This window comes from Canis lupus, chromosome 27 (assembly GCF_011100685.1).
Source record: "Canis lupus familiaris isolate Mischka breed German Shepherd chromosome 27, alternate assembly UU_Cfam_GSD_1.0, whole genome shotgun sequence".
Taxonomy (NCBI): domain Eukaryota; kingdom Metazoa; phylum Chordata; class Mammalia; order Carnivora; family Canidae; genus Canis; species Canis lupus.
This window is the reverse complement of record NC_049248.1, coordinates 22,060,201-22,087,006: the sequence shown is the minus strand read 5'-3', so window position 1 is coordinate 22,087,006 and position 26,806 is coordinate 22,060,201. Positions and strand designations below refer to the sequence as shown.

Below are 26,806 nucleotides of genomic sequence, written 5' to 3'. Positions count from 1 at the left end.
CAGGTTTTGATTCTATTCATTTTAACATATTTGCAGGGAATTTGCAGGCAATTGGAAGCAACTCCCCATAAACAGCAAGGAGTTGTGAAGCTGTGTCACCTATCAGCATACCTAAGGGGTTTTGGTTCCCAAGGCCAATAGTAGAGGTGGGAAAGGTAAAAGTGTGTGCAGAGCACAGTGTAATGGGAAAGAAGGGAAAAGAAGAGTAGGCTTTGGCTGCTGATTCTGAAAGCCACCTGTCTATACTGGTTTTCAGAGGAGACGGGAAATGGAGCCTAGTGACAAGAACTAGCCCACATAACTATGAAAATTAGTTCTTTGGTCCTCTTGGGTTGCCAGCAACACCTGATGTATGCTCATCCATCCATTCATTCAGCAACTATATATTGGCTCCAGACTCTAGTTGTATTTGGACACCTTCTCCAGGTTGCTAAGGCCTCTTAAAGTCACTAAAACATAGTATTCAATATAATTAGAGGGGTTTTGGATAATGAATATCTAGGAACATAGTAAATATCTATCAATAGCAAATTAATTAAATTATCTTCAATGTATACAGGGGAATACTCGAAATTTGCCCTTAAAATGATGCTATATGAGGTATGTAACATGAGAAAAAATTTATAACATGGTATTAAGTAAAACTTAAAACTGTACTAAAATATAATCTCATTTTTAAAAGGCATATGTAATATATAAATAGATATTTTTAAAATCCTGAAAAGGTATGCCCAATATTCTAACAGTGTTTTTCTGGGAGCAGTAAAATTACAGAAATGTGTACACTCTAAATATTTCTGATGGATAGAATAATGCCCTCCCCCACCTCACACACCCAAAAGAAACACACACTCCCGGAAACTTTAGAATATCTTACTTTACATGGCAAAAGAGATTTTGCAGATGTGATTAAGTTGAGTATCTTGAGATGAAATTACCTTGTCTGAGTAGGCCCAGTGTAATCACCAGGATCCTTTTAAGAGGGAGGCACAAGGGGGAGAGTCAGAAAAAGAGATACGATTGATGGAAGCAAACATCCAAGTGAGGAAGCCATGAGCCAAGGAAAGCAAGCAGCCTCAAGAAGCTGGAAATGACAAGGAACAAATTCTCCCCTAGAGACTCCAGAAGGAACACAGTTCTTGATTTAAATTGTAATCTCCCAGCTTCCTAAGCGACAACTAGAACTATGGTATGTGCTAGGCCCCATGATAAAAGCCTCTACTCATAGTCTCCTTGTAGCATAAACTTGTTCATAATAGTATTAGATGAAAGGATACCAAGAGAAACAGAAGTCTTGGCATGACTATTAAGGCAGTAAACAAGAGCCTTGTATGTTATTTCATGCTATGTCTACTTCCTCTTTGCCCACACCCCACCCCATCACCTCCACCCTCAATTCCATTTAATTCTGGTAAGTACTTTAACAGCATTTTTCTGCCATGGTGACTTTTATGTGTTTGTCCAACAATAACAGTTTAGATACAAACAGAACAGTTTCTGGTCCGTTTTGGTTTGTGTGGGGGAGTAGTTCTGTTAAGTCCAAGTGTCTTTGCTTTGCATTTGGACATCTTTTTCCCTAATCCGCGTGGCCTGCCTCTCTATATTTCTTTCTAATACAAATTATTATCCCATGGATCAATAGTATACATAAATTCCATATATTGATAAAAGGTAAAACTTTATCCTTAAGGAGTTGACAATCTATTAGAGAACCCAAAAAGGGACCCAAGGTAAGGTAAAGGTCAGCACAGATCCCAACTCTGAACCTTATCCTCAGAGATGTGAGAAGGTGCATCAGAGAAAATAACTGAGCTCTACAGAGCCTGGGAAACATGGATAAGTCTAAATTTTGTGAAATGTAGTTGCAACAGTTCTCGGATTTTTGCTGTCACCAATAATGACATAAATAACACTGGCTCAGAACCTTATAATTCACAAAGCACTGCCTCATCCATCATTCTCTCAAATGCCTTGTAAGTTCAGTGAAACCACATCTCTTACTCTTATCCTTATTGAATACTTATGAAAAGAGAGTAGATCAGTTAAAAGAGCTGACCAGGGAAACACAATTGTCGCTAAGATCTTCCATCACCAAATTCCCTCACCATCACACTACTTCCTAAGAAGAGGAACACAATTTAAATGAATCATTAGAGATTACATCATGACTTAAGAAGAAATGTATCATATCTCCAGAAAAATACTCACTTCAAAATGGTGTTCAGCTACTCGCCGATGAACATCACAGGCACCTGACAAAACTGTCTAAAAGATTCAGTCAAATTAAATGTAATTAATGCCAAATCATAAGTTTTCCCAGTGAAAGATAAGACTAAAATGACACAAAAATTAAAGCTAAATTTTTTAAAAGATTTTATTTATTTATTCATGAGAGACACAGAGAGAGAGAGAGGCAGAGACATAGGCAGAGGAAGAAGCAGGCTCCCCACAAAGAACTGGATGTGGGACTCGATCCCAGACCCCGGGATCATGCCCAGAGTCAAACACAGACCCTCAACCGCTGAGCCACCCAGAAGTCCCAAAGCCAAATTATTTTTTAAAGCTAAATTCTTTTCAATAATTATTTTGAATTGGACACTCTTACTGCCACCTGTAATCTCCACCAATGGCCAAGCCAAGAAAAAAGGAGGATTTTTTTTTAAGTTATGAGAATTTTCACCTGAACAAAGCACAAAAGTATGATCTCCAAAACCAGGTAAGTCATTTAGAACAATATTTTAACACAATGTCTTTATGGAACTATTTCAGTATCAGTTTCAGCTGAGAACCTCAACTATTCCTAAATTCCAAAATAAGGGACAAGAACAGCACAAAATAAAGATGGCCAAAAACACTTAGTCCTACACCCATATCAAGTTTATATTAAGAAAAATTATCCAAAATTTGGAATTAGAGTAAAAAGATGACTGTGTGCCTTTTCAAAGTCATAGAAAGGCATGGTCTACCAAGCCTGTCCAGAGGTTATCTGACACCCTACAGTAGAAGTTGGCATTTTTTTTTTTCTGTAAAAGGCCATGCAGCATATATCTGGGGTTTTGTGAGCCATATGTGGTCTCCATCTCATCTACTCAGTTCTGCTATTGCAGGGTGAACACAACCATAGGCAATACTTAAGAGAATGGAAGTGGCTATATTCCAATAAAACTTTATTTTTTTAATAAATTTATTTTTGGGGATCCCTGGGTGGCTCAGCGGTTTGGCGGCTGCCTTTGGCCCAGGGCATGATCCTGGAGACCCGGGATCGAATCCCACGTCGGGCTCCCGGTGCATGGAGCCTGCTTCTCCCTCTGCCTGTGTCTCTGTCTCTCTCTCTCTCTCTGTGTGTGTGACTATCATAAATAAATAAAAATTAAAAATAAATAAATAAATAAGTTTATTTTTTATTGGTGTTCAATTTGTCAACATACAGAATAACACCCAGTGCTCATCCCGTCAAGTGCCCAATAAAACTTTATGTACAAAAACAGGTGTGGCTTCATGGACCTGCAGGCTATAGTTGGCCTGCCTCTGCTCTAGGGAAAGGTAACTTTTCCTCATTACCATAGCTTGGGACCCAGAACTGTGAAATGAGACATTAATTTGTAGAAGAGTGATAAGCTACAAATTATTTTTGCCCAAAGAGATGAAATAGTGTCCTGGTAAATAATAATAATCATCATAATAATAATCATAATAATAATAAACCCAAAGGGTAATGTTTCACTGGTCTACAGGACCAATTTTAGCCAGTTTTGCATCTAACTTTTGTATCTTATTTCAGCCTTCTTTCTTTCACCACCGTATTATACTCACATACTTCAGAATCTCCTGTCTTCAACTGACCCATCCTTCATCTTCAGCACTCATTCATGAGTCATATAAATCTTTGGCATGTGCTCATGGCATATTTGTATGAGCATTATGCTTAATTTTTTGAAAAGTTCACTTTGACGGATATGAAAGAGTAGAATGGGAACCTGGAGAACATGCCTTTGAAGAAAGTTAGCTTATGAGTACACCACACACTTCCCTGGATAAAGGAACATAAGCCTGCTCCTCCCCTCAAGCCTAGGGAATGGGCTTCATTAGGGACCATGAGAGTGCTTGATGTGTGTCTTCTGCAGCACAAGGGATACAGTGAGCTGACGTTTGACTCACATTGGAGTGAAGAGACTGGCAGCACTGGGATGCCCTACCCATCCAGGGTTTGTCAGGGCAAAGAAGGCTGAAGTATTTTCTGCTTTTCAGATGTGGGCTATGCAAGAAGGAGCTAGGCTGGAATTGCCTTGATCCAGTTGAAGAGAGCCCCAGGCCCCCCACCATATATCTAGGAGCCAAGAAAAGAGTTAACGATGAACCAGCCAGAGTCAAGGGTTTGGGGGATGGGGAGTGGATCTCCAAAGACTCGTAAAAAGCGCCCTAAGAGAAAGAAGCCCAGAGAGGCCTCACACGACACAACCACAGTACCAGTCAGGTAAAACTTTTCTTCTCCCTTTGGTTCCTCCTTTTCCTGCTGCAATTCCAAAAGGCTCCAAGAAATTAGCCTCATGGGGGATAGGTAGTGGACAAATAAAAAGTCTAGGCAGGAAATGGAAAAGAAGCTGGCCATGCTCTTCTAACTACAGGCAGTCAGCGCTCAGACACAAGCTGGGGTAGAGCAGAAACTTTCAATGAAATGGTACATTCTCATTATTTCACTGGGCTGAGCAACTTAATTACTAAACTGAAAATACAGTAATCAGAGCAACCATTATTGTGACCAGAGTGACCAGAAAGAAAGTCTCAGACTCTTCGAAAAGAGGAGGTTGGCCAGGCAATAAGGAAAAGGAATAGGGTAGGTTTTCTGATGACATCCCCCTGCCCCCAGGACTGTCAACATACATCAATCAGCCTGAGAGGGAAGTGAGAGGGGAAGGTGAAAATCTAGCTTCCCCGTGGGGAAAAATAATAAGCACTCAAAGACTTTCTCACTTGGAAGTCACTTTGCTCTGCCTGGAGATCAGGAAGAGAGAATTTAGCCTGTATAAATCAATAGGGAAAGGGAACAACTGAAAATGAAGATAGGTTCTGAGTGACTGCATTTAGCATGGAAGATTCCATCTGAGTTTTCTCGGTTTGGGTTTTGTTGTGTTGTGGTTGTTTTTTTTGCTAAAGAAAATTTTTCTCAACCATATTTGAATTTGTTTTATCATGGCACAGTTCTTACAAATTCATCATAGACCTAAATTAGTGACTTTTCTTTTTAATTAAGTGCATATGCCATCTGAGAGGCCATTTTAGAACTTTTAGATTTGCGTGATTTTCTTTTTCTTTATAATAAATTTATTGTTTATTGGAGTTCAATTTGCCAACATACAGAATAACACCCAGTGCTCATCCCGTCAAGTATTTGCGTGATTTTCTAGTAAGAGGTGTAGATGAATGATTCTCCACTAAGGCGACTTTGCTACTTAGGGGACATTTGGCAATAGCTGGAGACAGTGTCAGTTGTCTGATACTATTGGCATCTAGTGGGTAGAGGCCAAGATGCTGCCAAACATCCAGCAATGAACGGGTCAGCCTTTCACAGCAAAGCATTATCGGCTACGAAATGTCAGTAGTGCCGAGGTTGAAAAAAACCTGATATAAACTGGTCTTCACAGACAGGGTGCGTTCAATTATCTTAAAGCATAGAGACAAAATAGAGTCATATCCTCCTGTGAGTTGTAGATTGTAGCATGAGCTAATGTAAAATTTTAGAGTCTTAAAACTTTGTCTAAATCTTTTCTTTTAATTTTCATTTCAGATTAAATTTCACTTAAGGTGAATACTTATATTCCCATTTTTTGTCAAATAAATATGTTACAAACATCCAACTGTTTATGTGGATCTAATCCTTGGTTTTCTTTATCTAACCCATTTTTATTCCCTACTGTTCTGAGAATTTATATGCTGCCAACTGTGTAAATGCTTCTCACATGTTCATCACATGCTTAATTTTCAAGCAACTTCTCAGAGAAGATGTTCCCGAACAGATACTCTCCTTTCCACTGTTTACTGCCTTTCTACATAAATAACAGATTGCAGTAGTGATATCACTGGATCTGGTAGGGGGAAAAAAAAAACACCAATAATAATGTTTTTCTTTTCAGGCAATCTATTAGCAGTATGTGTGCCTTTCCCATGAGCCATTTTTGCTACCCACTACCAGAGCTACCATCGAAATTATCTTTGATTTTAAAAATAACTTTTTTTCCTTCAGAATCCTGGCTGTCATTTATTAGGTTGGAAAAATTATTTTTGCTTTTGATATATGGATTTAGATTTATGCCTTCTAATGTTTATGATAAGAGACAAACTCATTATGGTCTCTGGTCTATCATTACATTTTCAAGTTTCATAGAATTGAGAACAAACAATAGTATTGAGATTTTTTTTTGTATAAACATAAAGATAGATGATAGATAGATAGATAGATAGATAGATAGATAGATAGGCAGGCAGAGTTTGGAAAATCTCTCAAATTATAATTCCCAAATTCCAAATACTCTTCATTTTAAAACTTAAATGTATATAAGAAGAAATATTTTTTTCTGACTTATCTACAATTCATTCAAAACATAAAATCATGGATATCCAGAAGCCTGTAGAGTGTTTTTATCAATCTAAACCTATTTCTTAAAATCCAAATGTTTAAGTAGACCACTTATTTAAAAAGATTCAAGTTCTTTTCTAAAAAGAAAGACATATGGTCCAATTCCACTGAGCAGTATAAATAATTCCCTAAGACAATATTGGTCTCCAAGGTCAACTAGACAATGTCCAGAGTTAACTTCCTCTTTTTTTGTGGCTGGCCAGCAGGCAGTCATGTATACATTTCCCCTTTCTCACTCTTATAAATTACCAACCTTCTGCCTCTCTCTTTCCTTACCTTCTCTCTGGTCCCTTTAACATTTACTTAATTTATTGGATTACTATTTTAACTTTTAATCAAATGTATTCAATATTCATTGGAATTAGTTTTGTATTCTGTTTAGTGATTTTTACCCAAATTCCAAGGTTGTAGAGGTTGCTATTGTTCAGAGTGGAAAGAATTTGGTCCTTTAGTAAGAGCCGTAAAGCTGAGATGAATAGCAAGAAACAGATACAGATAATGAAACACTTCCACTCACCCAGGATTCATCAACTGCTTCTATTTCTGCTGTTGGCATATGCCTTGCTACTCATCCGCTATAGATTGCAAAGCAAGACGTTGCATTTCTATACTCCAGTTTTTCTTAACATTTAGAGATTTTGAGTCTTATGTAGAAGGAATGCAGTTTAATTAAATCATTTGTATCTAGTCTCATATGTTGTATGTGAAATCTCTCTCACCCTTCCAACTCCTATTTTCTGTTCAGAGTTACTTATGATTGATTAGTGCTCACTTGCCTTTTTATTTATAGGCATTGGCTTTCCATTTAATATTTCTTAGTGCACTTATTTTTTTTAACTGCTGCTGCTCTGATTTTTTGGCATACACACTAGTGCCTTCTGGACTGTGCTAAGCTTTGACAAGACTGAAGAGGAGGCCCGACTGAATTTGTCTAGTACAGCTAGCACTCCACTCAAAATAACTTTTCCTTTAAAAAAATCTATTTTTACTGGTTCAAGCCTCGTCTAATCTTTCAATCATAAGGTTGAACCTTGCATTTTATTTTAAAGCACAAGGGGTAACATTGAAGGCATTAATAAACAGAAAAAAATCATTTTTAACTCTGTACATTTAACATTGGTTAATTTGATAAAATTAAATCTGTTGTTTGGCTCTTCAGAGCTAATCAGCTTCATAGGCCAAAAATATCAAACACTTGGCCTTTTCCAGTAAAATATCTTATAGTGAAAATCTTTTTTGCCTTTGCCAGTTCTTGAACTTCATATATGACATGGAGCACTATTTCCAATCATAAATGAATAATCATGTAAGAAATTATCTAGCTTGTCATAAGATGGCTTATAATAGAACTTGTTCTAACACAACTGCCCGTCCAGCGTGCATATCTACAACTGATGCTAACTTAGCACCATCTGAGTTATTTGTTTTTTAGGGAAACAGATTAACAAAAGAAATGGAAATTATTAAGATATCAGGAGGAAAATATCTTAATTGGTCCAACTTTGCTGGTGGCTGACCACAGCACTACATCATCTCCTATTGGGCTCTAGGTTCATTATGTTCTGTGAGGCTTTATGGGAGACTAATAAGATAAAATGGAAAATGAAAAGACAAAATTATTTCAAGAAAAATAACATTATCTGTAGATTCCCAAGATCCTGGGAAGATTGTAACTGTTGATTCAAGAGACAGAAGAATTTTATTTTAACTTATTTCATTTTTGAGCAGGTAATAAATGTACCGAGTTATAAATTAAAACGATATTAAAAAACAACGTAGTTAAAGATCTCACTCCCATTCCTGTTTCTCTCTGCCCTGTTTGCCCCCTGCCACCCCAAAGGTAATCAATTTTAGTAGTTTCTTATGTATCTCTCCAGAGTTGCTTTATGCAATTATAATCGCATGCAAATTTATATTCATTTTCTTCCCACTGTTTTATACAAAATATAGAATATTATATACATTGTTCTAGATCTTTTTGTTTTTGCAAATCAATACATCTGGAGGAATTTTCTATTTCAGAACATAGAAAACTTATTTTTCTTTTTTAGAGCTGCTTTGTATTGCGTTCTAGGGAATGGACCAAAAATTTTTTAAATTAGTCCCCTATTGGTGGACACATAGGTTACTTGCAATGTTTGCTATTAAAAACCAGGTTAGAACAAATAAGCTTGTATATAAGCCATTCTTTTGTGTGCAATTTTATCTGAAGGATGAATTCCAGAAGTAAAATTTCTAGGTCCAAGGAAAATGCATTTATAATTTTGATAGATAATGCCAAATTGCACTTTATAGGGAAGGTACCATTGCAAAATGATAGGTGAAAAAATACTTTTTTGGTATAGGTTTAATTAGCATTTATCTATCTTATTATGAATGACTTTGAACATATTTCACATTTTTAAAGGTCCGGCTGTATTTCCTTTCCTGTGAAGTGTCTATTTATATTATTCGTCCACTTTAAAAGATACATCTAGTCTTTTTCTTACCAACCTCTAGAAGTTCTGTATATATTAAGAACATTACTCATTTATGCATAAGAATTACAGATCATTTTCCCCAATTCATCTTTTGATTTGGTTATGATAGTTTTGCTGTGTAAATATATATTTGTCTATTGTGGTCAAACGTATCTGCCTCTTAAGACTTCTGAATTCTTAGCGACAAAAACCCTTCTCCATTCCAAAGGTAAAAATATAATGCATCTGCAGTTTTTTCTTTTATGATTTTTATGATTTCATATTTTATATGTAATATCTTTGGGCTTTATGGAATATAGTTAAGCTATGGATTAACTTTATTTTTCCCAATAGACTATTTAATTATCACAATACCAATATCATTTAATGAAATTTATCTCATCTTCTCCCCACTGATTAGAGATGCCACATAAATTTTTTAAAAAATACATAAATATATTTGTAAGATTTAGTCAATACATTGCTAGCTTTTAGCTAAGTACTCTAACCATATTGCCACATATCATATTTTCAGTTCTCTCTTCCTTGAAACAGAGCTAGAAATGAACAGCTTAATTCTAAAAAAGACTTGATTTTCACCCAGTCTATGATGTATAAAGGAAATCACTAAATTCATAGGAATACTTTTTTTAATCCTCCTAGGCAATAGCTTGTTAAAGGTCACGCTGAAAAAACTATGGTCAGAGATGACCATTAAAAATTATGTAATAATAATAGACAATAGCTATGAAGTGTCAATGAATAATCAGATAATTGATTAGGCATTATGTATTTTATGTCATTTAATTCATATAGTGACCATACAAAACTTACTACATCCATTGTATGATTTAAAAAACTGAGGCCAGTAGGTACATAGCAGAGCCAGGATTGAAATTCAGATCTCCCCTTCTTCCAAACTCATATTCTATAATTAAAATAATATTCATTCTCTATCTCATATGTGCTAGGCATTGTTAAGCAACTTGCACATTTAGCTCGACTGGCCTCATTAAAAAATCTTCTATTAATTCCACTTTCCAGATGGGGAAACTGAAGTAAAGAAAGGTTAATTTGCTCAAAAATAATATAAGCAATAAAGAGTGAGACCAGAATTGGAACCTGGGTGACACGGCTCAGTGCCCTTGCTCTTACCTACTTTATTATGCTATCTCTTTGTACACATGTTTAGCAGTAAACATCATTAATGGGTTAAAGTTTATCCCATATCAAGAAATTTTTAATTAACCAAATGCTCAGAGATGAGAGCCAACAGACTTTTTGGTTCCCCAAGTGTTACGTGACTCTTCTATTCTTCTTATAAGCTATTTTTCTTTTTCTTAGCATCTTGCCCTAGCAAACACAGAATATGGAAAACAATGCAATCTTCCTTTAAAACTAAATATCCTATGGGAATATGCAGGTATCATCAAAACCATAATAGAACTCTTTATTGGTCTTCTCCTGTCTAGGGCTTTACTAACCGACTCCCTTCTCTAGCTACTCTCTCAAGATTGCCTCTGCCTTGCTCCAGCCCAATTGTGAGCACTTTTGTGACAGCTGTTGGCATATCAAATTACCCCCTTGTTTCCCATCCATCTCCCTGCTCCTCCCTCAAGCCATTTCTCACCTCACTCCCATCCCTACTCTCATTTAAAGGTACTAACTTGGGATGCCTGGGTAGCTCAGTGATTGAGCAGGACATGATCCTGGAGTCCTGGGATCAAGTCCTGCATCAGGCTTCTGGCGGGGAGCTTGCTTCCCCCTCTGCCTCTCTCTGTGTCTCTCATAAATAAGTAAATAAAATCTTTTTAAAAATAATAAAATAAAAGTACTAACTTGTTCATCCTTATGTCCAGACTGGACTCCAGCACATGAAAGTCCTCATATGTATTTGTTTTATTAGATAATACTCAATAATCTCCTACTTCCCCTTTGTGCACCCCACTTTGCCTCCTGGAATGTGTCACTTTCTTTTCCCTGCCAGCCCCAGACCTGCCTTGAGCTCTTATGCCTTCATGTTGCCCACCACCAAACTTCTAACCAGGCAGTGTCCTGTAATGTGATGATTTCATACTTCACAATTATCCTTAACTCATTTTTTTTAATCCTAAACTCATTTAATAAGATTCTTAGCTTCTTAGTGCTCTGATCTTAGCAAAATGGCCTGTAGGAAAGCAAACCACCTGAAACTGGTTATCGACAGTAAACAGCCCAAAGTACTGGTTCTCCAAATGAAATCTAATTTTACAAGAGTCCATGCTCACCCAAAGAAATGAACTGCTAATAAAACAGAGCAGCTGCTTTTGCAGAGGAGGAGGACACCTTCCTCAAAGTCTTTAAATATCACCTACACAAACTACCCATTCTTCATACCTCCATTGTGAACAAAGATGTATGGACAAAATCTAACCAAAAGGAGACCAAATCCCAGACTATATTTTAAATATTTGGGTTTTGTCAGTTGCTACATTCTCCATTTTCCTAATACCTCTCTCTATTATAAAGTCAACCATAGAAGTTTTTCAGTTAGTTCAAGATTCAGATTACAATCAATTTTAGGTATTACTATTTATTATCCACTATCACTGCTTCTTTTCTAGTTATGAAATCCCACAGAGAATTTTACCAACCAGTATAGGCTGATTTTTGGCTAAGTACATTTTTGTTTCATTGATAGCACAGAAAGACCTGAAAAATATCATTATTTCCCACTCATAGGAATTTCTATGGCATATTAAATCACTACTGCAATTCATTTGAGTCACCCTATTAACAAGCTAAAAAATAAAAATATCAGATCTTCTCAATAGATTCAGAAAAGCTTTGACAAATCTTACATTCCTGATTAAAACTCTCTACAAACTTATAATAGAATTTCCAAAACCTGGTAGAAGGTATCTACAAAAAACCTACAGCTAACACCATACCTAATGGTTGTATTGGCCTGGTAATCCTGCCAAAACAAAACACTGCCAACTGGGTAGCTTCAACAACAGAAATTTATTTTCTCACAGGTCTGGAAGTTAGGCTAGATGCTAGAAGGTCAAGGTATTGGCAAGATTTGTTTCATTCAGAGGCCTTCCCCATTGACTCCTAGATAGGAATCTTTCTGTCTTCACATGATCTTTCCTCACTACTACTTGTGGGTATCAATGTCCTCTTCTTCCAGAGACAATAATCACATTGGATTAAGGTCCACCCACATAAACTCATTTTAACTTAATTGCCTCTTTAAAGGCCCTGTCTCCAAATACAGCTACAGTCTGAAGTAACACAGGTTAGGACTTTAATACATGAATTTTGGGAGAATACAATTCAGCCAGATAACAATAGTAAAAAACAATGCTCCCCTAAGATCAAGACAAGGCAAGGATGTCTACTCTCCCAACTCTATTCGATATTGTACTGGAGATCCTAGTCATTTCAGTAAGCCAAGGAAAAGAAATAAAAGGTATCCAGGTAAAAAGGGAAGAAATAAAACTGTCTTTGCTCACAGATAACATAGTCATTGATATAGAAAATACAATATCTATAAAATAGCTATTAGAACCAATAAAATAGCTAAATTTTAAGTTATAGGGTCAAGATATAAAATCCAGATGAATTTCTATGTACTGCCAATAAACAATCAAAAAATGAAACTTAAAAAATACCATTTACAGGGCACCTGGGTGGCTCATTGGGTTAAGCATTGGGTTAAGATTATGACCTTTGGCTCAGGTCATAATCTTGGGATCCTGAGGTTGAACCCCTGTGCTTAGTGGGGAGTCTACTTCTCCCTCTCTGTCTGCCTCTCCCTCTGCTTGTGGTCGCCCCTCAAATATATAAATTTTTAAATCTTTTAAAAATTCCATTTAAAATAGCATCAAAAAAACATGAAATATGGATAAATCTCAAAAAACATATGTGGAAAATCTGTACAATGAAAACAAACAAAAAAACTGCAAAGGAAAAATTTAAAAGACCTAAATAAATAGGAACATATACCTTTTAATTGATCAGAAATCTCAACATTGTTAGGCTAACTCCAACTCCACCCAAACTAATCTGCAGATTCAATTCAATCCCAGTCAAAATCTCAGCAGGATTTTCTGTAAAAATTAGAAAACTGATTCTGGAAATGCAAACAGCCTAGAATGACCAAAATAACTTGAAAAGGAAGAACAAATTGACAAATTAACTCTATCTGATTTCAAGATTTAGTATAAAAATTCAGAATTATCTTTATTGACTAAAGATGCTCAAATAGAACAGTGGAACAGAACAAGAAAATATAAATATTCCTAGCCATATATGGAGAACAAATTTTTTAGAAAGATGCAAAGGCAAGTCAATGTAGAAAGGATAATCTTTTCAATAAATGGTATAACATTTTCAACAAATGAATCATTAAAAGAAATTAACTTCAGGCCATATCTCATACCATATATAAAAATAAACTCAAAATAGATCATAGATCTGAATTTAAAATAAAAAATTATAAAATTCTAAAACAAATTGTAACTCTTTGTGACCTTGAGATAGGCAAAGATTTCTTAGAAATTATGAAAAAAATGTGAACATGACTATCCGTAAAAAGAAAAGTTAATGAATTGGAATTTACCAAAATCAAGAATGTCTGCTCCTCAAAAGCACTGTTAAGAGGATGAAAAGACAAGCTATGAACAGAAAGAAAATATTTTTAAGTCTCATAGCCAGCAAAGGACTTATATCCAAAGCACTCTCAAAACTCAATTTTAAAAAATTAATCAATAAACAAAAGATTTAAACATAAACACACTTCACCAAAGCAAATATCCTAATGGCAAATAAGTACATGAAAAAAATGCTCAATATCATTAGTCTTTAGAAAAAATGAAAACTAAATCCACAATTAGGTACCACCACACTTTGATTACAAAGGCTAAAATTCAAAGTCTGACTGTACCAAGTGTTGACAAAGGTATGGAAAAACTGAAACTCACATTGCTACGGTGAATGTAAAATGGCAATCCACTTTGGAAGAGTTTGGCAGTTTCTTAAAGGGTTCAGCATACACCTACCATACAATCCAGCTATTCCACCTCTAGATATTTTCCCGAGAGGAATGATAGCATACGTTCATGTAAAGATCTTGGCAAGAATGTTCACACAGCTTTATTTGTAATAACCACAAACTGGAAATGATCCCAAATTCCATTAACAAGTGAATAGATAAACAAATTGTGGTATACTTATACAATAAAATACAATTCAGCAATACAAAGGAATGAACTATTGATAGACAATAGCATAAACGAACCTCAAAATATTTATGCTAAGTGAAAGAAACCCTAACAAGAAAAAAAAAAAGAATTAACTGTACAATTCCATTTATATAATGACAAAAAGCAGGTCATTTGGCTGTCTAAAGGGGCCAGAGGGAGGAATTGTCAAGGGGCATGAGGAAACTTTGTGGGGGGTGGATAATGTTCACCATATGGGCTATGGTGATTATTTCACAGGTGTATACATGTTTATCAAATTACACACTTTAATGTGTATAGTTTATTGTAGGTGAATTATGCCTCAATAAAGCAAATGAAAACAATTCACTTCCCAGATATTTGCAAATTCTAATTTTCCTCAAAATTTACTTTGCCTTTGTTTATGCTGTTCTCTCAGAGAGAAAGTGCTCTCCTTTCCTATTTTTACCCCTTATCATTCCACCTCTGTTTATTGAAATCCTCCTTGCGCTTCAAAGCCCAATTCAAGCTCAGATGAAATTCTATCTCCTCCACAAAGCTGGTCCCAATATTCCATGCTAACATGAACTACTCCTGTCCTTATAATTTAATAATGTTTATTTCATTTTGCCTGTATACTCTAGTTAAATTTTATATTATTATCAGCTCCACTACACTGAAAGTTCCTTGAGAGAGGCTGTTCCTTTTTTTTTTTTTTTTAATTCTACCTATGGCCTCACAGTAGTTTTGACCTTAGAAGTAATACTTCTAAAGAGGGATGGATGCAAAGAAAGAAGGAACAGAAAATGACATATGCCATTCCCTTAGCTCAAGTTTTCTTCTGGAAGGCAACTTCTATTCTAATAATCCAATCAGTACAGATGTGCTAAATGGTGCTCATGTGTTATCTACACAAGGAGCTCATTTTAAACATGTCTCCCTGGAGATAACCTCTTAACCAGAAGGAGCTATTCTTGTGGTAGACATTTCAGACACTCTGGAAGACAGATGAAAAAATAACATTAAGAAAAGTAAGACCTTACAATGCCCTTGCATGATCCCAGGCTGGCAGTCAACCCTCAGAACAGTGGGGGAGGGGGGCAGTAAATGACTCTCACTAGCTGAGCCAATAGATTCTTTTTTTTTTTTTTTTCAAGGATACTCAATGATCTCTAGGGAGTGGCTGTGAGACTGGAAGAATCTGACTTTTTCCTTCTATGTAACCTGAAAATGAAAGATTTCTATTACATTATTTAGTCTTTACAGGTCAGGAAAATAAGGGACAAAGTTGTTCAGAGGTCATAGAATAGCTTAGAGGCAAAACAGGTCAGAATCCCTTACAGGATCTTTTAGCTCCTTTTGCTTTAATATTTCATTAACACTGGAAAATATATTTGACATCCTACCAAAATTGTCATGCACTAAAAAAATATAATAACAGCAATACTAACAGTTTGGGAACACAAATTATTCGTCTGGATAAAATAGAGTCTAGTCATATTTTCATCAATGTTTTAGTTTAAGAGCTATTTCTTTTTTATAGGATGATCTAACCTTCTCAGAAAAAAAAAATGGGACGTGTGCTTGATGTGGCAGCAACTAAACAGAGGCTGCAAAGACCGTGGTAAAGAACTTTGAGATTGAATTTAAGAAATGTTAACTACTTGACTGCCCATAAACCCTGCAAGTATAACAAATTATGCACTTTGTAAGATTATAAAATCCATAAGAACTGTCTTGCTCCTTGATATGTCCCCGTTCACTCATTTATTTATCAAATATTTCCCATGTAACTAATACATGAAAGACTATTTTGCACTGGAAACATGATAACAATGAGAAAGATAAAATTCCTTCTCTCATAGAGCTTATATTCTGGGAGAAGACAACTAATCAACATGCAATTCACATCTCAGATGATGATAAATTCTCTTCAGAGAACTGAAATAACGCAAAGTGCTTGAGAGTGACCAGGAGGCTACCAGATTGGGTAGTTAAAGAGAGATCTGTCTAAAGAGGAAACATCTAGGATGGGAACTGAATGAGGAAGAGAAACCAGGCATGCAAAGAGCCAAGAAAGTATCTTCTAGTCAAAAGGAATGGTTTGCTAAGGCACAAAGGAGGTTGGCCTGTTAAAAAAAAAAAAAAAAAAAAAAAAAAAAAAAAAAAAAAAAAACCATACTGCAGCTAAGAGCCTGAGACTGAGGAGTGCCAAACAAAGAGGAAGAGGAGGCAGTGAGGGTACAAATGAAGAAGGACTTCATGAGAAAAAGGAAGGAGCTCATATTTTATTCTAAGTATGATAGGAAATCAGCAAAAAGTTTTGGTCATTAGTCACATGATCTGATTTACATTTTTTAAATGAAATGGATACTGCATGGAGAGTGGGTTGTGGGAAGGCAGGAGTAGAAAGAAGGAAACTAGTTAGGATACCATCACAGTATCCAGGAAGGAATGAATAGTGACTTGGACTAGGGAGGTAATAGCAGTAATGAAGACATAGGCAGGTTCAAGATCTGTTTTATGGGTAGAACTGACAAGACTTGATGCTAGGTTAGATGTGGCATTTGTGGGAAAGGATTCAAGGATAATGCTTAGACTTCTAGTTGAATGAGGTTACAAGGACTTCGTAAAATGCTAAAAAAAAAGAAAAAAGAAAAAAGAAAAACACTGTTGAATTACATTTTAATTGACTTAACATCATTAGCTCAACATAAAGCACTATAAAAAGTCAGAACTGAAATTTTAGACAGTTTAGAATCCAAAATTTTACAAATGATAAAACCCAATCTACAGCAAGTGGTTAAGAGATTTCCCCAAACTAGTGACAGAATTGGCATCACAACATGGATTTCTTTGACTTCCAACCACTGCTCTTCTAGTGACACTATGCTAAGCACAACATAGTGACAGGAGTTATTACTCCTACTGCCTCATAGCAACAGGACAACATTAGAAATATCAGCTACATTGTGATGAATGGTCTCTTTCTCCAACAGTACTTGGGGAGCCAAGAACATGGGCTGCTCCACACCTCTCTGCCCTCTGCATGCCATCTCCCATCAAGTGATAAGACTTTTCTGTTTCAGCTCCTACATAATCTCTCTACCCAGCCACGTTAGTCCACATTTTCTATGACCTCTCTGGTCCAAGCTCCCAGTTTTCCTTGACTTGCCTCTTCCAGTCCATTCCCCACCAGCAAGGAGACTAACCTTTCTAAGGACAAGTTTTCTCAAGTTCCTTAGAAGTGTCATGCTCCTTCTTGCTTGGGAAGAAATACAGGAACCTTCTCCCTGAAACCTTCCCCTGGTCAGCCCACTCTCCTTTACTTGAGCCTGGTTAATTCACATTCTCCTTTTAAAACTTTGCTTACATTTTGTTTCCTCAAGGAAGTATTTTTTGCCCACACCATCCCACCAACTAGGCCAAATATTCCTGTTCTAGTTTATAGATCACTTTTAAATTTTTGCAGAATTTACTGTGTTCCAATAATTGTGAAATTAGTTGTTGAATATTCATCTTCCCTGGTTGGCTGTCACCTATCATCATAGGTACTTAATAAATAATAGATAATTTAAAATATTAGGTAACTAATAAAGGTAATTGGTAAATATTAGGTAATTAATGATTACTAGGTAATTGATAAATATTAGATAATTAAATAAAATAATGCATGTGTTTCTTTTAGCTGTAAATAAGGAATATACATATTACTCAAAAGTTTTACAAATGTTAATTTCATATGGACTATGTTTGGCAGGAAATTAGATAATTAAAAGATAAGGATGCTGAACATACACAAAAGAGAAAAATGTGAACAGGAAACAAGGATTGGGTGAGTTCAAAATTAATGACTATTACTTGACTCCACTAGCACCTGGCTCATAATGCACAACAAATATTTGTTAAATTAATGAATGACAACATTGAGTCATCTGAGCAACTAGGCAATGTTGGGATTATCATTTTCTTTTTTGCATATGACACAGCTATTTTTCTAAGAGTATAAATGACTACAGGCTCAGAACTGTGCAATTTATAAGTGACCAAGCCCCAATTCAGGGTTTCATGCTCTTCACAGCAAGGCTTTGCCCACAGAATAGAACCCACACTTGTTGAAAGACTTGACGGTAGTTTATTACCTCTAAATGAATTTCTTCATTTAGAGTAAGATTTCCAGTTTTTGGGACCAAGTTGTAAGTGAAATACCAGAACACAGGTTCCCACCTCACTGATAGGCTAAGCCTAGACAATCAATCAGCAAGACATTGCTTCTTGGTATTTATTCTAAACAGATCTGATGGTGGCAGGAGAGGAATCCATTGGGACTTGGATTGAAGACAAGGAGAACAAGAAATGTGGGAGGAACAAGTAGGCAGGGAAAAGGTTTCAAGTAAACAAGGTGCCTTATGAATATCCCACCATTACCTGGCCCATGGATGCTGCCCTGGTCATCACCACTGTCATTTCTCACATGGGTAGAGTTTCTCAAAAAGTGTCCAGAACTACTTGCATCAGAAACAGCTGTGCTGCCTGTTAAAAATGGAAATTGCTGCACCCCACCCCAGAGCTGATGAATCACAAACTCTGGGGTGAAGCCAACACATGTACCTTTCTAACAAGCACTCTGACTGATTTTTATGCATGTAAAAGTTTGATCACCACTGGCTTAAAACTTGGGATTAACACATCAAGGTGATACCCAGACACACTACAGAACATAAAAGATAAGGCAGCAAACACTCCCAGCTGAGGCCTGATGTGGTTAAGAAACAAAAAATGAATGCGCAAGTATATCGGGTTATGATTTTGTTTCTGCACAGCTGAATGCAACAAAGGTAATACTCCTTGAAACGTTTGCTTTGATTTTTTTTCTCCTCTTTGGTTATCATGAAATTTCCTATGAAAATATTCAGTAAGAAGAATCTAAAACTATCTACGAGCTGATTATTAGCAGTGTTAATGGTGACAGATAAACTTGTTTATTGATTAGTAAGTAATTGGAAGTAAATTTTATTTTAATTTTTGTGACATCTTTGTTTTTCCTATTTGATTCATTGGTATGACTAGGAACACTGCATGATAGGTTCTTGGTCAAGGTCTTCACACTAAATCTACAAAATTATATGTGAGAATAATAATGATACCTTCCTCATGGATTTTTCATGAGAACTAAATGAGATAACATACAAAAAGCACCCAGCCCACTTCCTGGAGTACCGTAGAAACTCAACAAGTGGGAGAAATTATTACTATATTCAGTTCCTAAATAAGATGCTTTTTGTCCAAATATAAAGAAAGGAGGTAAGGCCTTTGAGATTTCTATTGTTTTATTTCTTAGAAAGATATTCAAAACTAAGCCTAAACTGTTTGGGGACATCTGTTATTTTGGATTTACCACTCTCTTCATCTCCTTTATCATTAGCACAGGTAATAAGAGCCAACCACCATTCTCTATGAAGACAACCAAGGAAGCTAATGCCCTAACAACTCACCCTCCAGGGAATAAAGCTGTGGTCTGGATGGCACTGCCCCTTCATTGGCCCTGATTCCATATCCTCCATGACCTCTTCTTCCTGAGATGATATGGCCATCTTGTCAGGCATGGGACTTGGTCAGGTTTCTTTCTTTACCCAGAATATGTCAAACCTGCCTCCCTCTAGTTACTTAATGATCATCAGAAAAGAACAACTGATTCCAAGGTATTTCTCAGAAAGTTACCTCAAACTCTTTATCATAACTTATTTTTTAATGATGATATTTTCATTGGCATCCCCAAAGGATGATCCATCTACTTACTTCTCAAAACATTCCAGATTTTATCCTTATGAAGCCAGGCACTCAAAGAGCTACCCATCTGATGTTTTGACCCCTCATACAGGTGCTTTTATGACACATCTCTCCTGTGTTACATACAGTGCTCACCAGGAGCATGTTCAGGACCACCAAATCCTATAGTGTCACTTATGCATGGACTCCAGAAGGCAGTGTTCTCTCAGGCTCTCTGCAACTAAGTAAATTAAGAATGATGAGCCCATTAAAACTCTAGGACTGAAATTTCCAGCCTGAAAGCCTAACTCTCAGTCTAAAACATCTTCTCTCTGAGTCTCTAAAGGAGCCAGCAGGCAACTGTGCAGGTTGCCTAGTCTAGCTCTTGCTCTATTTCCTGTGTGTTAATTAGAATAGGAAATCATTTTTATGCCAGTCTTATAGTATAAATGGAAACATTTGTATTTTGGAAAGATTATGTTGGTCAACAAAGTATAAATTTACTACTAAAAATTTTCTCCAAGATTTTAAATTTGAGAAACTATTTTCTGAGGATTACCTAGTAAAACCAGAGATGTGAGTTCTGATCATTATTCCAAGGAGAGTTGCCTAGTATTGGTCAAGCCTCCTATTTCCATGCATCAAAAACTAACCCTGACTCACTTAAGCAGAAAAGAGATTTTCAGAAGAATGTTGGGCATTCACAGAGTAAGAAAACTGGAGATTCAAGCCTGAGGGCCTAGTAGTCAGAAACAGTTCCCAAAATCATGAAGTCATCCCTGCCACCCCCAATGGCTTGGACCCTGTAGATAGCACCTCTGTCAGGTAACACCAACATAAGGCTCTAGACCAGGATACCACATTAATTATTGCCCCCGACTGCCTTCAGGAACTGGATGCAATTGTCATCCCTGTCATCTTTTCACCAGATGGATTCTGAAATTATTCTCTTCACCAGCCTCCCACACAAATCTGGGAAGAGATATATATTGGTGAAACTTTGAGGTCATGTGCCCATCCCCAACCTGCAAGAAACATCAGGAAGGTGACTATATGACATGCCCAACTTTATAGTGAGAAGAAGTATCTGCTTCATAAAGGGGAAATTCCCAGATGTTGAAAAAAAGATGTTAAGCAGGCAAAAATATATAAACAACTATTTACTACAACAATTAACCTACTTGTCTTTAGTAGGATTTGAAATGTCACTTGAATATGGGACATACAAAATCTTTTTGAATCAAGTTTCCCCAAGAAAGGTGAATTTCTTTTTCCTCTCTGCTATGGCTCTCTAAAACTATAAGCACAGAGATTAAGACACAATAGATATTTCCAATTTTTCACAAAGGAGAGACCCAGCCCTTTGTATCTCCTGATTTAGCTCATGATTCCTTCATTCTTTCCCCTTCCATTTGGCATCCACTGAGGTTTTTCCAGGGAAGGTGGCAAATGCACATATTCAGATTCTGGACTGTATTCTGAATACATGTCAGCTAAAGAAGCCCCAAGAGGACAGAACAGTTCAAAGAAGAATAAATCTAAAACCTTATATCATGATGGATAATTATCTATTACATATCAAAGAATATTTAAAACATTTAATGACAATATTTATGGTTCCTAAACATATATCCTAGATGGTATTCTTCTTGGCATTACTTTAATAGGTTCTCCTGGCTACCTGAGAGTAAGCCTTATGTCTACCTAATATTTTCTTTTAACTTCAAATTCTCAATTATCTATCATGTATTATATGGCATTTAATAAATACTCATTGATTGGATAAGGTTGTATTGTTTGGGTTTCAAGAGGCTTACAGAAAGAAGCTATGAGCAGTTACTTTGGAAAAACACACCTCTGCCTCTTCCCTTTTGGATATTTGCCTATCTAGCTTTTTGAAATTTACCTAGTTATGACAAATTATATTAACTAATAATGAATCCACTGAATATTTTCTGAATGACATACATAAATTAATTTATATCTGAAATCAGGAGAATTGTATTTTAAGACATTGCATTAATACCATATTTGATATAGTTTCAAAACAAAAGAAAGTTATTAATTCATCTTTGGTCAATATGGAATACAAGTGCAAGAAATAAATGTGATGATAGATCTGAATGCTACTCCCCACCTCATCCTTCTTTTTTTTTTTTTTTTAAGATTTTATTTATTTATTCATGAGAGACACAAGAGAAAGAGAGAGGCAGAGGGAGAAGCAGGCTCCATGCAGGGAGCCCAACTCGGGACTCAATCCCTGGTCTCCAGGACCACACCCGGGGCTGAAGGCGGTGCTAAACCGCTGAGCCACTGGGGCTGCCCCACCTCACCCTTCTTTAAGGGAAAAGGTGCAGGATTCTTTGAGGCACAGAAGACAGGTGAGGGAGACAGGCAGAAAAAAGCTAGACTGTGAAGGGTACCTCACCAGAAAGCGAAAGGAGATGCAAAAAGAGTCATGATGGGGGATCCCCGGGTGGCTCAGCAGTTGAGCGCCTGCTTTCAGCTCAGGGCCTGATCCTGGAGACCCGGGATCGAGTCCCACATTGGGGGAAAGGAGAGAGAGAGGAGAGAGAGAGAGAGAGAGAGAGAGAGGAGAGAGAGGGAGGGGAGGGGAGGGGAGGGAGAGGAGAGGAGAGGAGAGGAGAGGAGAGGAGAGGAGAGGAGAGGAGAGGAGAGGAGAGGAGAGGAGAGGAGAGGAGAGGAGAGGAGAGGAGAGGAGAGGAGAGGAGAGGAGAGGAGAGGAGAGGAGAGGAGAGGAGAGGAGAGGAGAGAGAAGAGGAGAAGAAAAAAGAGAAAGAAAGAACTGGGATGAGTCAGTTTAGTATCCAAACCTTGATTTAGGCTCAGGTCAAGATCTCAGGATCATGGGATCCAACCTTTCAGGGGGCTCTGCACTCAGTACCATGTCCACCTGTCCCTTTCTCTCCCCTTCTGACCCTAGCTGCCAACTGCCACCCACCCTGCGACCCCCGCCCGACCCGGACATGCAAGCACTCTTTATCTCTCTCTCTCTCTTAAATAAATAAATAAAAATCTTTTTAAAAAGAAAAAAACTATTAAGAGTTCTTTTGTCTTATTCTCCAATTAATTTGCTCTTCAGTCTTCAATTTGGTACTTGGCCACTGCAGACTTCCCACAGACATGCTATTGTGAGCACTGGTCTCAGCCGGTGAGCAGGCATATCTCAGCTCTGAGCTGTTGAAGAACTGGGCTTATAGTACTATAAGTTGGTTAAGTGAATTTTTAAATATATATATATATATATATATATACATATACATACACACAGACACACACATATATGAGAAAATTTTTGGAGATTTGTGGCACTTTGAAAAAAACTGACAAACTGTGTAGCCTAGAAATACTGAAAAAATTTGTAAAAATTTAGGTATTATTGTAAGAATATGGTGCATAATACATGTAAAAAGAAAAAAAAAAAAAAAGAACTGGGCTAAGCAAATAGCCAGCTTCTCCAGTGTATTCATTAAGCAGCCACAGCTCTTCCCCTCACCTTGGCCTTTGGCCAATTCATTTACATGGTCTTAGTTCTGCCTAACTTCTGGCTGACTTAATTATCAACTAACTAATTAATTAATTAAAATAAAAATCAAACAAGACAAAATGTTAGAAAAGTTATCTGAAATGCACAGCACTCCTGTTTAGGAAATGTGTTTTATTCCGCCTCTCTGATCATGATCAAATATGTGGCCAAGAGATCTTCCTTAGAGTTTTATGCCACTTTGCTGAGCAGAGGAGTGTGATAGAGAAAAAAGGAACCGACCAACTCATGAAGGTTCAACAGAAGCTCAGGTGTATCTGTGTATGTGGAGGAGGGAGGGACGTGTTATCGAGGTGTTTGTGATTGAAGAATTGGGTTAGGTATTATACCCATAAATTACACATCCCAAATCTGAAATTTTCTATCACTTTAAATAAACTGAGGGACTAGCCCATAACTTGCATGGCCACAGGTTCTAGCAACCAAAGCCTGTTTCACTTCATGCAAAGAGTAATCTTAAAGTTTTGTGGCCCCTAATTTTAAAGACAACTGACCTAAAAACAAAAACAAAAAAAAAAAAGACAACTGACCTTTGAACTGATCACTTGAGAAGCATCTATTACATGTTTAATGCATTCATTCAAACTTGTTTGAGTCACTATGCCAGGCCCTGAGTATTCGGAGATGAAGACATGTCTCCATCCTTCAAAGGCTCACAATCTGCCCAGTAAAAATATCAGGCATGATTGAGAAAAAGACTAGCTTACCCCTTCCAAACAACCTCCAGAGTTGTATCAGGAATCCCCTGATACTGTGATGCTCTCCTGTAAGAATCTTTTTCAAAGCTCTTTTTACTATTAGTTTGTCTTTTTCAAGTCAAAGTTAAGTCCTGTGAGGTTCCTCTCTGCTGCATACCCAAAAGCATTTTAATTCTATGATCAAAATTCATAGTGCTAGAGATACCTAGACCTGGGCTCTTCAAAACCCTAAGAATGCAAACCATTCCCGGGGATGTGAAAGGACTATATCCAAAAAAAAGCCACACCCGTGTGTAATTGAAAGCCTTAACAAGAGCCAGAGCTACACAGCTGTCCATGTCAGAAAGAAAATACTAAAGGGCAGAGAAGATGGGCTTTGAAGCAAATAGAACTGAAGTTGATTTTAAACTCTCAATTTCAAGCTATCTGACATTTAGGCAAATTGCTGAAACTTCTGAAATTAGTTTTCTGATGTTTAGGTGCACACAAAACTGCCTTGCACTGTGACCAGAAAAATGTCTGTGACATGCCTTGCACATAATGGATACTTTATAAATGGTAGATATTACTGCATTATTCTTAGCTCAATTACTTCCGGAAATTAAATTATTAACAACTTGGGTAATTACACACCAATAAAATATACTAAAAATCTGGCTTAATAATGAAAGCGTGGAATAAAATAGTTTTGTTTTTCAGAAAAATAGGTTTTCCTGCCATATATACTTAAAAATATACAGTTATTAACTTGGCTTGATCACTGCTGAAAGACTCACAGTCATCTTGAGCCTGTCTTCAAAGACAGATGAACAGTCCCTCACTCTGCATGCCTCTGGTGACACTGGCTTCCTTAGCCCCTTGCTTCCTCTGCCTTCCTTTTGCTCTTCCTCTTGCCATATATGCTTTGTGTGTTCCCTTTTTAGTACTTCCATCATGGAGATGAGTATCTGCAAAACATACATGAGGAAAATACTAAATAGTCAAAACTCCTTGGAAAGAGGTTGAAACTATTTGCTAAGTTAAGGTTCCTTTATTATCTACTTTCAGTTTTCCAAATTCTTCTTACATTGTCTTGTCTTGGCTAAAACCATTAAAAATCTCTGGTTATGGACATACTCTGCTTCATGACAAGAATCTAAGTGTCCAATGACCAACAAAAATTATATTCCTTCTAGATTAGGGTCCTTGAGAGCCCATGGCTTAGTTCTAAAAATGTATAAATCTTGATAGTTTTATGATGAGTTTACTCAAGAAAAGGCTGAAAAGCTTAATAAAACATCAAATTTATTTCTGGTGAGAAATGTATCAACTAAGTGAGCCATTGTCAGTTACCTCATGCTGGTCAGAACTTTGGAGTGGTTCTCACTATATGTACATATCACTAAAAGTAATGGGAAAACAAGTAATTTCAACAACAACATCAAAGACAAGGTTTCAAAATAAATCTGTGAGTGAAAAACTAAAGCCTATTATTGCGGGAGGATGGTACAAATTCTGGAAGACATTAGCCTATCTTACTTACCCAGTAGTGAAAATTTTATTAAACCATAACACTTTCTCAGCAGTCCTCCCAAGTGCCTACATCACTCATTGCTGAGGGGAGGTTCAGCCTGTGATATCGTGGCTGAGCCCCTTTTTCTGTTTTTAGTGGCATCAGACACCTTCTGTGCCTCTTGGTGGCTAAGTCAACCACCACTGCTCAATGGATGATCAGAAAGAATTAGGGACACCTGGGTGGCTCAGCGGTTGAGCGTCTGCCTTCTGCTCAGATCATGATCCCAGAGTCCTGGGATCGAGTCCCGCATCAGGCTCCCTGCAGGGAGCCTGCTTCTCCCTCTGCCTGTGTCTCTGCCTCTCTTTGTGTCTCTCATGAATAAATAAATAAAATCTTTAAAAAGAAAAAAGAAGAAAAAAAATAAAAGAAAAGAAAAAGAAAAAAGAGCCAAAAGAATGAATGTGTTGTATAAATTGAATGCATTTGTGTGTTTTCCAGAACTGCATAATTTATAACAAAAAATCAATTAGTAAAACTCATTCACTGTAATCCATTCACAGAATACCTCAAGAGCTATACTTAGAAATAAAAGATATTGCCCTGAAGCATTCTAAAGCCTGTTAACAACCAAAGACCCTATTGTAAAACAAACTAATTATCACAACAAACCTGTTTTAATTAATTTTATTTATTTATGTGGCTCTCTTAATTGCATTTCCCTTACAGGACTCATACCTTGTTAACACTTTAGGGTAAGACAAAATATGTCTATCTGCCAAGAACAAATTCTTGCTGGACAATTACTAAGGAATATCCTCTACCAAAATAAACACTGGCAGCCTTTTTCTGGTTGTAAAATGGCTTCTTGACTTGCTGAGCCAATCATTTCTGCTCTCAGAAGGAAGACATAGTGAAGGAGACACACAGACTTAACTGTGTCTTAGTGACGCCGGATGGAGAATGGAGGAACCCTGGAAGA

General features: G+C 36.8%; 1 long non-coding RNA gene across 2 annotated transcripts in view; it reads right to left on the bottom strand.

The window, feature by feature from the left end:
- LOC111092848 overlaps window positions 1-20,147 on the bottom strand; it is a 176,494-nt gene extending 156,347 nt beyond the window's left edge. The window contains exons 1-2 of one of the 2 annotated variants that reach the window (XR_005379932.1): window positions 20,100-20,135; window positions 19,796-19,876 (exon numbers count right to left, since the gene is read on the bottom strand). This is a non-coding gene — a long non-coding RNA (uncharacterized LOC111092848). Of the gene's footprint in view, window positions 1-19,795; window positions 19,877-20,099 lie in introns of both variants that reach the window. The other variant, XR_005379933.1, reaches the window with a different exon arrangement.
- Between the last annotated feature and the right edge of the window lie 6,659 nt (window positions 20,148-26,806).